Raw genomic sequence first — 13,007 nt, 5'->3', positions numbered from 1 at the left:
TAGCCAGGGTATCTGGATTTCCTTGTACAGATTAATAATCTCCACCAGGTTTTTCCTATATATGTCAAGTTCTGTGGTGTTCCAGACTCAAACCCAATAGATTAAGAGTTTTAGTAAAACCACATGATCAACTATTTTCCGTCCCAGATCAAATCGAAGTGGGATAAGGGGAGTGCTGAGGGGAAGATTGAAAAGAGACCTAATAAATTGATTCTCCGTAATACTGAGCGGAGATAAGTCTGAACACCCCCAGAGCTCCGTGCATATACTGTCCCTGACAGGGCCGTGGCTCTATTTACTTCCAAAGCTGGAGTTACTGCTCTACTATAAGTAGCCTTGTAATTCTTCCCTATAGCAATTGCCCTTTGGAGGAAGATTGTTTGCTGTTCCTTATCTGTTGGGCCCAGGACATCGTATTGGACAATCTTACTCCCAGGTAGTCAAAGGGCTTTACTTGCTCCAGGGGAGCTATATAAATCCTCATGTTCCCAGCAAATGAATGATGGGGGTTTAATACCATAAATTTTAACTTTGTCAGGTTTTTCTCATGACCCTTTGTTTGGCAAAAAGATGAAAAGCGATCCAACAACAGCTAGAGTCCACGCAGTGTACGAGAGATTAGAAGCGTGTCATCTGTAAACATTAAAATTGGTACACTAGTGCCCGCTGACTTGGGTGCATCGTGATTATATTTATCGAGCCATTCCAGTACCCTAATTATGTATAAGCTAAAGAGAGGAGGAGCCAGCACACACCCCTGTCTTACCCCATGTTTGATGCTTAACTTATCTGTGAGATCACCTCCCATATTCCACCTGACCTAGGCACATGAATCCAAGGGAAGGGTTTTTAAGACTCCTATGAGATGATCCGAGATGTCTTATGCCTCCAGCACAGCCCAAAAGGTCTCCCTTGGCACCTGGTCAAAGGCTGCCCTCAAATCAATGAAGGAGACATAAGGATGGTCCCTCTTCAGGTTAACGTACTTCCAGCACAATGCCCTGAAGCAAAATACCTGGTCCAATATGATGTTCAACTATCCAGTCTTGTAGTTTGATTAGGATTTGCCTGGCTAATACTTTTTGGCTTATATCTATGAGGCTATTAGCCCTATAATTGCCAGGGACATCCTCCCCCTTCTTATTGATAGGCACAATAATTGCTTCATGCCATGAGAGTGGAATGTCCTTCCCACTAAGGATGACATTGATAAGGGCATTCAAGTACGGAACCAATATCTCAGGATGTGAGAAATATAAGTCTCCCAGAATGCCGCTGGGGCTTGGGGCCTTCTCTCTTTTTAATAAGTGCAATGCCTGGGTGGTGTCTGCTGTTCCCAAGACTATAATGTCTGCCATTTCCAGGAATATAATCTTTTCCTGCTTTTTTGCCCATTTTGTCCCACACTGTTCTTCTCCAAGGCTATTGTACTGTTGTTTGACCATGGCTGATAGAGGTCATTAAAGTGGGTTTCCCAAGCATGGGGTTTAACCACCAAATCCAAATTATTTCCTGCAGAATAGGATCCAGAGGTTATGAGATGCCAAAACTACTAAGTGTTGCTTTAGTGTAGGGGTTCAGTAACTGTATCCCATTGATCTATGTCCCACTCCTTGTTCGCCTTTGTTAGTTTGTCTTTATAGATTTTCCTGGCAATCTGAAAGCCTTTGCCATTCCTCATACTCAGTGAATCATCCAAAAAAGAGTACGTGCTCGTGCCTCCCTCCACCCCGATTACCAAGGCAACTTCGGAACAGGATGGGTGAGGAGACGCACAGCTGATTATTCAATGAAGAGTGCATGCTCATGCCCTCCTCCCCCAGGCACCAAGGCAATTCCCAAACAGGAGTGATGAGGCGGCGCACAGCTGATCATTCAATGCAGAGGTCTTCTAATGATAAACTAAACTCTGTACCAGCGTCACTCCCAGTCGCAAAGGCAATTCCCGAACAGGAAGGATGAGGTGGAGCACATTTGATCAAGACGTCGTCTTATAAAGACTCAAAGTACACAAGGTTCACAGCTACACAAAAAATGCCAACAAGTACCAATAAGTGTCACAATAAGTACCACAGTGCGACCATTCTGTCACAGCAGATCAGCCGGCTGTGTGACAAAAGGTGCAACCTATGTACGGACAACTTCAAACAAATTCAATAGTCAATCTGTAAAGGCCAACATCAAATGTCAATCCCGAAAATTAGAACTGCACCCTCCTCGAATTACCAACAGCAGGTTGGCGGTTATCGGAACCGCCTAGGGTAGAGTTTGATCCAGTGTAAATGGCCTCTTAAGGTTGAGGTTCGGTTTGCAAGCTCGATGTTGCTCCCCCCTGCTGCTTTTCAGCAAGCAAACATCTTAAAAGAAAATACGCAAGAAATGAGATCCATTAGGGTCAAACAACAGGCCATGCAGAAGTCGCTAATACAAAAAAAGAGCAAAGAGAGGTCCAAAAAAGTCCAGGATAACATGACAAAGACAAGGCAAAGGCAGCTCTGTTATTTCTCCAATCTCCATTTGGAAAAGTTAATCTCAGTGGGAAATTCACGTTCTTAAAGGACCTGGCATTAGTGCTTTATCCAACAACTGACAACATTTTGGGCCTGCCGAACCCACTGATGCATGAAAAGCCTGCTTCAACATCGCCTGTGACCACGATTTACGACACAATACAAATCCAATTACCAATCTAAATTCCAGTAATGTTGCCAAAACATCTTCTCAAGCAAGAAGTCATATGCATGGTGGCAACAGTTTCAGGATTTAGGCTCAAGTACACTCAATAAATTGCTCACAGTCAACCCCAAGATGAACTCCTAATACTGATCCAATACCGTTCCCTACAAAAGAAAATAGCCACTGTATTAAAAACACTACTGAAGAAGAAAATAACTCTTGGTCCATTCAATTTCATTAACAAGCAATGTGGATTTAATGCTGGCATTGGAGGCCAAAACTATCAATCAAGTCGGCAACCCGGAAGAGCATCCGCCATCAGTAACTGAGATATCAAATGAGTCTTAACAATAAGCCCATGAAGGCGTAGTCAGTGATCATAATCCTTCAAGAAGCAACGTAACCCCCTCAAAGAGGGCTCAGACACATACCACTGGACCAGATGCCACTAACACCTCAGAAACAAAGGCAACAAGGAAAACAAAAGGATCACTTACAGGCCGTGGAAACAATGAAAGTTGGACATACTAGACCTAAAAGTAGAGAACTTATCAAACCTACACAATTCCCTATTAAATATCTTACAAGTATCGATCGCAGCCCTCAATATGTAGTCAGACAGCTAGACATCCAGATTAATCTTATTAATATAACAGCTGCTCATATTACCAGTATAAACATAAAACTTGAAAAGCTGTCAGATTTGATAACAAGGGTATAAGAAACCAACCCAGAAGTACAGTCGGATTTTGTTTGCGGCCCAATCATTGACAAGCTAAACTCCTTATCAGTCATCCTAATGAGCTTTTTCTAAAAGAAAGGAGTAGCCACACCTCCGAAGCTCCACCTATCTGACTTGAATCGAAACAAGTGATTATCCACAAGCAGTGATGACAGGCAATTCCTGGGAGCTGGAATCAAGAAAACTGGTCAGTAATCGAGGAGAAGTGCCATTTAACACAGACCAGGTACCAGAACCAATTGACCAGTCATTGGTACAAAATGAGCAAATGAGCCCTGTCCAAACTAAGAGGCAGAAGAAACATGCCAGGAAGGCCAGAAAGAACCCTGTGCACACAGGGAAGGATACCACATGCAGAAACATATCATTCCCCATGTTTAAGGCCAAGCACAAACAATAAAATGCAGCAATAGTGACTTCTTCAATGAACCTAGGTAGAGCTAAGGAAATCCTGGAAACCCAGGAAGAACTATTGATGCTGGATTCACAATCTACATCATTATAAATAGACGAAAAGCCATGTAACTCGCAGAAGATATCGAGAAACATCCAGTCACAACCTGGCTCTGATCAGAGTCTGCAACCCGGATAAAAAGAGAAGCACTCTGGGCAACGTATCCAGGTCTTGGGCACGGGGTGAGTCTTAGGGGGCGCATGTCACAATATATATATTTTTTCAAAACACTTACTTTCCCGCCTGGTCCAGCATTTCTGCTCCTGCTCTCGTCTTCCAGGAACAGGAAGCACCCGGCACACACACTCCCCTAATTCAAACGCTGCAATGCAGCATTGTGATTGGTCTGAGCGCAGTGACATGGCACTTCGCCAGGGGCTGGAGGGGTGGGCATGTTCTCCACGCAGGCTGAAATGCAGCCTGCATGGAGAAGAGGGAACGTGCACATGATTGGTTAGGGCAGCCAGAGAGGGCCGACCAAACAGTCAATGCTGAGACTCAAGCTGCTGCAGCAGGAGAACAAAATAAAATGATATTAACATTACGTTATTATCATTTTATTTTTTCCTTTCTTTTCCTGCTTGAAGGCAGTGGGGCGATGCTCCTCTGCCTTAGCGGAGGAACCGTCACTGGAGGTGACCTGAAAGGAGTATGAGAATACAAGGCTTAAAAGATTGAAAAGAGTGTAAAACGCCTAACAAAAGGCACAAGAGTGAAAATTTTTTACCCATGTTAAAAAAAGGAAAAGAGTGTAAAACGCCTAAAAAAAGGCACAAGAGTTAAAAAAGATTTACCCAAGTTAATAAAAGGCAATAGAGTTATGAAAGATACAAAATGTTAAGAAAAAGGCAGCAAAGTTGCTGAAAAGGCACAAAAAGTCATGAAAAAGGCACAAAAATTCAGAAGAAGGTAGTATGGTTGAGATAAAGGCACCATAGTTAGGGAAGCTACAAAAGTTTAAAAAAAGAGGCACAAAATTTCGAGAAGGCACAAGAGTGGAAAGCAAAATGGAAAAAGCAGAAGTGGGGCTCAAGTGGGGAAGTGAGGCGTTAGAGAGAATGTGAGAGTAGAAAAAGACTAGAGAGCGGGGTCGGGTGGCAGCAGGCGGAGCGAGGCAGGGTCTCGAGGCTCAAGGTCATATCTGAGAGGGCCAAGACTTGTCAGAGGACCAGTCCAGGTAAATGAGGTGGAGCTTTGGCCTAAGCAGCTGCTCAATGGGATCACGCAGCGGCTGCCACTAAGTAGGTCATGGAAGGGGGAGAAGAACAGGGGGGCTGTGGCTAGGAAAGGGTGGGAAGAAAGCACGGTATGGAATAGAAGACACTGGCAGCAGGTGGGCGAGGGGAGGTGAGAGGAGGAAAAGGCATGGGAAGGGTTTGTGGGCGGCTGGGGCTTGAAAGGAGCACACAAATGAAAAGATAAAAAGATTGAAAAGAGAGTAAAAGGTTCTAAACACGCCACAACTGTTACAATACTGTAAGAAACAAGGAATTTCATTGTCCACAACTGCTACAATAATTTTAAGAAGAACTTAAAAAATAATATAGGAAATAAGGAGAACTGGAGAAAAATGCTTAAAAGCTTCTGAGATTATGCGGCCCCCAGGGGAAGTAAGGTCGGCAGACCAGTCTTCCCCTGGGGAATTCGCTCAAGAAGGGACAGGGTGTTAGGCAGTGAAGAAGGTGGGCTTAGAGGGTGGGGTTTAGGCTAGTTAATAAAAGGGGACAGGAGAGGAAGTTCTTCCTCTTCCTGTTCCCCAGCACCTTAGGGTTTAGACAGGTTTAGTTTTGAGTGGGAGTCGTTAGTTAGTGTGTGCGGTGTTTCGGTTCCCAGTCGGCCAGCTGGTGCGGGACTACAGCTGCTGGTGCCCCAGTGTGCTCGCTGGCGGAAGGCTGCAGTCAGCAGAGGAAGGGGCCTCAACGGCGATATTTCCGCAGCGGGGCGGTGAGCTGCGTGTGAGCGGCATGAGCGAGCCGAATGTGGCGGCAGTCCACGCCGCGCTCCTTGAGTTGGGCCAGGAGAACGGATCTCCTAAGGTGCTGGATCAGGAATGGGTCGGCATGACCCGCACGCCTAGGTCCGCATCGGCGGGAGTGGCTGCGGCAGTGGTGGCGTGTCAGGAGGAGCCACCACCGCCCAAATCAGGTACGTCGGGGAGGGGGCGGGGAACGAAGCAGGCGGATAGCGGCAAGCATGGGAGCAGGCGTCAGAGCCTCCCCGCGCGTCTCCAGGACCCCCAGGATTTGTCCAGTAGACCGGGGAGTGCGGGCGGGCCGCCCTTGTTCATTTGGCTGCAAAGGGGGAGAGTCTGATGACATACGGATCGGGGGCTACAGGCTCCGTTGGTGAAGGCGGAGAGCCTTGTGTGCCCATATGAGGCATCCAGTGAAGGGAGCGAGGGGGAGGGGGAGAGTACCACTGAGGAACCGGCAGGGGAGGAGCTTGTGCTGGGGCTATCGGCAGGGGACTCAGAGGAGGGGGGGGGACTTGGGGGACAGCCGGTGGATCTTATCTGCAGGAGAAAGGGAGTGTGCAGGCCCAACAGTAGCAAGGGGAAGGGGCCTCTGAAAGCCCCCGGTCTACAGGCCGCCTGGGGGGCCACAGGGGGGAGCGCTCCTGCCCCGTTACAGGTTGGAGGAGAGGCCATGGGTGGGGCAGGTCCCGAGTCATGGGCAGTGAGCTGGGACAACATGTCCCTCGAGGAGCGAATTCGCGACCAGCGTCGCATCATTGAGGAGACTGAGAGCATGTGACAGGTACTATGTGCGGCCAGGGAGGCAGGCTAGGGAGTGCCAGTGGTCAGGGGGCCCTCAGGCCATGTCGTGACGCGGCTTCTGGGCCTGGGCAGGTTGATAGGACCCCTGGGTCCCGGGGTGAGTGGATCTGGGTAGAAGGGTCAGGGACTGCCTTGACGTTGTAGAGACCTAATGGCGCTCGGGCCTCCTCAGGCGCAGATGGCCTGGGGGGGTGCAAGTCAGCGGTGGAGGCTGGCAGAGGCAAGGGTGGGCCGGCGGGTCGCAAGACGGCCTCCAAACGCTGGGGCGAAGCAGCAGAGGGGTCCATGGCGGCCTGCCCTCCTTCGAGGGAGCGGGCACCTACGGTTCTGGAATGCGAGCTTGTGCCTGGTGTGCAAGGGAAAGGTGCGAAGACAGTGCTGAGTGAAGTGTGGAAGGTGCCTGCGGAGGTGGTGGATAAGGAGCCGTTGAACTATGATGAAGAAAGTGAGCAGTTGGATGAAGGTGAGGTGCGTGAGGAAGTGTGTTGGGGGGAAAGCGGCAACAGAGAAGTTTGGTGTATTACAGACACAGGCCAGCACTAGTGGGAGCACTAAGGCATGTCGGAAGACGGCGGACACCAGGAGAAAGGACCGGGAGGTGCCTGTGAAACTTTCAGGTGAGGGTGCCTGGTGGGAGGCTTGGGATGACGGCCCTAAAGGGGGACGCAAAAAGGCCTGCCGGGTGGTGGTTGTGGGGGAAGGGTCATTCAGGGACACAGGGGTGCCGGCGAAGTTAGCAGAGGCAGCAGTAGAGGGGGGGTAAGCAGGTGGTGGGAGCAAGCGTTCAGACTGACAAGACCGAGGACTTGGGGGGTAAAGATGACAGGGGGAAAAGCATCGGAAGAAGTTGCCGTACATGGGTCTGGCAATGCCTCTTGGGTCTCATTTGTCGGAAAAGACGAGGTCTAGGATATGGAAGCATGAGTACGTGGACGTGTTCAAGCTTTTGCACAGGGAGATTGAGGCTAAGGAGGGTTCAAAGGAGAAGGAATGGGAGTTGACTAGGCATCTGAGGGTACCGGTAACGATGGAGAATTGGACGTCGGCCTTTTTGATTTACGCTAGCATATATTGCGAGAAGCATCTGGATAGGGAGATAGCCCTGCTTAAGTATATGGACATTATCAGGAAAGCCCAGATGCATTTCGGCGGATTTGCGTGGCTCAGTTACGATGAGGAATTCCGGGCGAGGATTAGTGTTAACCCGTATAAGGCCTGGGGGAGGTGGATCAATAACTCTGGGTGCAGTGGATGTCCTCTACGCAGGCGTTGGCATCTACGCATATGGCCAGTGGCCTCCCGGTCGCTTACCTGTCTTTTCAGTCTCGTCCCGCCCAGGCTGGGGCGGGGGCAGGGAGTATCTGCAGGTACTGGAAGTCAGTCCACCTATACTGGGGTGACTAGTCAGCAGCCCAAGCCCACAGGAGCTACAACAGGTACCTGTTGGAACTTTAATAAAGGTTTCTGCACACGGCACCCTTGTAAGTTCAAGCACGAGTGCTCCAAGTGTGGCGGTTGCCACCCTGTCACGCAATGTTTCACCCTGGCCACGCCCTCAGAGCAGTGGCGGATCACCAAAGGACCGGGGCAGGCTGGGCCAAAGGGCCCCTACACCGGTCGATGTGGAGGCCATGGGTCGCGGCGTTGAAACTCCATTGGGGTTTTACGGAGGGATTTCGGGTTGGTTATCAGGGTCCTCAGGAGCGGAGATGGGCGGAAAACTTGAAGTCAGCAAAGGAATTGCCGGAGGTGGTAGCAAAATTGCAGAAAGAAGTTTTGGAAGGCAGGGTTGTGGGCCTGTTTGAGTCTTGGCCGGTCCGGACTTCATTATATCACCTCTGGGGGTAGTGCGTAAGAAAGAACATGGGGAGTTTAGTCTGATTCATCACTTGTCTTGGCCGGAAGGGAACTCGGTGACCGATTTCATAGCAGAGGATGATTCCAGGGTGTTGTATGCGTCCGTCGACAATGCCATCGGTCTAGTTCGGGCGTGTGGGCGGGGGACAGAATAAGCAAAATGTGATATTAAATCTGCTTTTCGTCTCCTGCCTATTCATCCTGCTGATTTCTCCCTGCTGAGAATGCAGTTTGAGGGGGCCATATTTGTGGACAAGGTCTAGCCTATGGGTGTGCGATTTCCTGCACTTTGTTTGAGACGTTCAGTTCATTTCTGCAGTGGGACTTTACGGACAGGAGTGGGCACAGATTGGTGTTTCACTATCTTGATGATTTCTTGTTTGTTGGGATGGGGAGTCTGGGGATTGTGAGGTGGCCTTTGAGCAGTTCCAGATTTTGGCACGGTAGTTTGGTGTCCCTTTGGCACCTGAAAAGACAGCTGGGCCCAGTTGTTGTTTGACATTCCATGACCGCTCTTGGACTGGCACAATTAGTGGAAGCCCCAACCCACATAAAAGGTCACATTCTCGACCTCATCTGGTCCTTTATGCCAAAGGCAGTTCTCACAAATATCACACCTTGCATCTGGTCGGACCACCACCTAATCCTGTGTGATATACCACAAAACAATCCCCAGGCTAAACTCCCATTAAAAACTAAAAAAGTGCACCAATGGAAAAAAGTCGACCCAGAAACCCTGACCAAAGTCCTGTCCAAATGCAAACAGAAATCCATAATCCCATTAGATGGCACTGACCTAGATCTAAACTATGACACTATAGTAACCACCCTCAGGCAATCAATTGATGAGATAGCCCCTGAAAAAACACAAAAAATAAAGGGTGCAGAAAAAGGAGCTCCCTGGTTTACCCAAAGCCTACGAGATCAAAAAAGAAAGCTCCGTTATCTTGAAAGATGCTGGAGGAAATCTAAAAAGGACACTGACAGGGAATTATACAGAACATCGTTTCAACTGTATAAAAAGCTTATCGTATCAGCTAAGAAGGACTATTATGAAACACGTATGAACAATGCCACAAACATCCAGAAAGAAAGCTTCCAAATACTGAAAGAACTAAGCAAAAAGGAGGAAAAGGCAGATACATTGATTGATTGTGACACTTTTCAAGGATACTTTCTTGAAAAAGTAGTGACTATACTGTCAGATATCAAGAAAGACAACTCAACTATACACACCATGCCATTGCCCCCTCAAAACCCCTCAACCCCTAACATTACTAGATTTCCTGAAATTGACTCCACCACCCTTAGACAACTAGTAGCATCTACCAAGTCAGGTTCCCCCGCCGACCCCTGCCCTCCCGATATTTTTCGACTAGCAATTCCGATTCTAGAGGACCAGATCCAAGACCTCCTAAACAATTCATTAGCTACTGGATCATTACCTACCACCTTTAAAGAGGCACGCGTCAGACCCCTGATAAAAAAACCTGGGGCGGATCCAACTAGCCTGAAGAACTACAGGCCAATTTCCCAGTTGCCATTTCTATCAAAAGTTCTAGAACAGCAATCATTGTCACCCCTTCTGGAATCTCACCATCTTCTCCAGGAGCGGCAAGCTGGTTTTCGTGCCCACTATAGCACGGAACTAGTAATGCTGTCAGTACTGGATGAGCTCAGATGCATGGCTGACAGTAAAAAGCCAAGCACCCTGATATTATTAGACCTTTCAGCGCCGTTTGATACTGTCAGCCATGCACTGCTCCTGGACAGACTAGCCAGACTAAAAGAACAAGCTCTCCAATGGCTAACGGCCTTTCTACTAGGGAGGACGCAGAGGATCCAGCTAGCAGATCAGGTCTCCGACGTGGGCGCCTTGGTATGTGGAGTCCCGCAAGGGTCCGCGCTCTCACCACTTTTATTTAATCTATACCTACAGCCACTGATAGAATCCTTGGCAAACATGGGCTGTAAAGTTTTTAACTACGCCGATGATACTCAGCTGCTGCTGAGTATCGACAACACAACATCGGCTCAGTCCATGGCCCAAAATATACTACGGTTCACAGTAAATTGGATGTCGTCCAACCTATTAAAAATCAATCCAGACAAAACGGAAGTCCTTGTAGTCTCAACCTCTACTTCCCCCTGGAACGATTTGTTCTGGCCACAAGAACTCGGACCTACCCCAAAACACAAGAACTCGGACCTACCCCAAAACCGTGCTCTAGTGTAAAGAGCCTGGTTGGCTCCTGTACCAACCTAATCAGGCAGCTACGTAAACTCGTCCCCCTACTCTCAATGAACATGCTTCGAACCATTGTTTCAGCCACAATAGTGTCCAGAATCGACTACGGAAACGCGTTATACCTAGGTCTCCCAAAAAATTCCATCAATCGTCTTCAGGTCATCTTGAACGACGCAGCCCGTCTAATATTCGGATTACCCAGGCGGACACACGCCTCCCCCCTGCTTTATAGGCTACATTGGCTCCCTATGAAGCAGAGAGTCAAATTTAAGAGCATGCGCATCTGCCATAAAGCAATTCATGGACAGACGCCAGCCTATATAAAAGATAGGCTTGAAATGTATGAACCTAAGCGCGCCCTGCGATCCTCCGACTCCTTTCTGCTATCCTGCCCACGCTTTAAACTGGCAACTAAAGGAGGCAGATCCTTTTCAGTCCAAGCTCCCACCATCTGGAACAAGCTGCCGTAGGTGCTTCGTAGAGAACCCAATCTTCTCTGCTTTAGGAAATCCCTGAAGACCTTACTTTTCAAGGACGCGTTTACATCCCCGTAAGATAGGTCGATATTTCCACACTCTTCCATCTTGTTTCTTGTTGCTGTACTTGGTCAGAAGCGCTTTGAGACCTGTCGGTGAGTTGGTGCGATATAAAACCCAGATACAAATACAAATACAGATACAAATACATTTTTGGGGATCGAGCTGGATTCGGTGTCATGGATGGCGCGTTTCCCGCGCAAAAAGTGGCAGGTTTTCCTGTTGCACGTGATTGGGGAGAGGAAGATTGATCTGTGGGCGGTACAGCGGCTTTTGGGGTTGCTGAATTTTGCGTGCCGGGTTGCCGGACTGGAAGGACCTTTTGTAGGCGCCTCGGCATGGCCATGTCCGGGGCGGTACTCCCACACCACAGGGTCAGGATCACCCTGGGGGTCCGGTCGGATCTGCGGGTTTGGCACAGTTTTTTGTCTGACTTCAATGGTGTGTCACTGGATTTTGTGATGGATAAGATGGTTTGGCAGGTGCAGCTCTATTCTGACGCAGCTAGCGCGTCTGGGTTCGGGATTTTCTGGGACGGACAGTGGTGTGCGGAACAGTGGCCGGTCCATTGGCTGCGGCAGGGCAGGAGCATTGCATACTTGGAATTTTTTCCGTTGTTGGTAGCCTTGATGGTGTGGGGTCCGGAGTTTCAGAACAGGTCGGTTTTGTTCCACGTGGACAACCGGACGGTGGTGGACCTGGTGAACAATCAGAAGGCCAGGGACTTGAGAGCGCTGCGCTTGCTGCGAAGCTTTATGCTGCTATGTTTGCATTTCAATGTGCTATTTCGCGCGCAACATGTACCAGGGGCAAGCAATGACATTGCGGATGCGTTGTCTCGTTCACAGTGGCAGCGTTTCAGGAGGCTGGCGCCGGGAGCAGAAGCTTCCAAGACCAAGGTGCCGGAGGGTTTCTGGGCCTGGGGGGAGTGAGAGTAGTGGGTTTGGTGGAACAATCCGTAGCGGACTCCACAAGGCGATCCTACAGGTTGGCCTGGTCGGAATTTGGTGCCTTTTTGGGCTGGAACAGTGAGACATGGTACATGCCCCGGAGCAGCTGCGAGCAGGGAGTTGCTCAATACGTGCTGGATTGCATAGATAGGGGTTTGTCACAGACCACGATTTCAGGAAAGCTGGCAGAGATTTCCTTTTACAGCATGGTTTATTTCGGTTTTGATCCAGCATGAGTGATTTACTGAGCAGAATGTTGAAGGGTTGGGGTTGAACAAGGGGGGTGGGTGGGGGGGAAGCGCTTAGAGAGGCAATCACGTTTGATTTGTTGCAGGACTTGTTGGGTGAGTTGCCACATTGCTGTTATGATGGCCTCGAGGTGGCATTGTTTCGTTTATGCATGATTTGGATGTTTTTTGGGGCATTTCGGGTGTCCGAGTTAGGGGGGACAAGGGGTAAGCCTGGTAGAGTGTTCGAGGACATGCGAGTGGACGGGTCGCATCTGGGCATCTGGTTGGATCGTTCTAAGACAGATCAGGTGGGTAGGGGCAAGTGGGTGTGGTTGGGTTAGTCTGGGTGTGTGGGGTGAGCCTGGTGCATGAATGGGGAGAAATGTGCTTACAGGCACAAACAACAGTGGTAGAAATATTTTGTCATGCCTCACAGAAGCGGGTGACAGCTGTTCAGTTGCTTGCGGTTTTGAGAATGGCGCTGAGGCGAGCGGGCAGGGCCCCTGCCCGGTATGGGACGCATTCCTTTAGGATAGGT

The sequence above is a fragment of the Lissotriton vulgaris genome, chromosome 9 (assembly GCF_964263255.1).
Source record: "Lissotriton vulgaris chromosome 9, aLisVul1.2, whole genome shotgun sequence".
NCBI classification, from domain to species: Eukaryota; Metazoa; Chordata; class Amphibia; order Caudata; family Salamandridae; genus Lissotriton; species Lissotriton vulgaris.
This window is presented reverse-complemented; position numbering follows the sequence as displayed.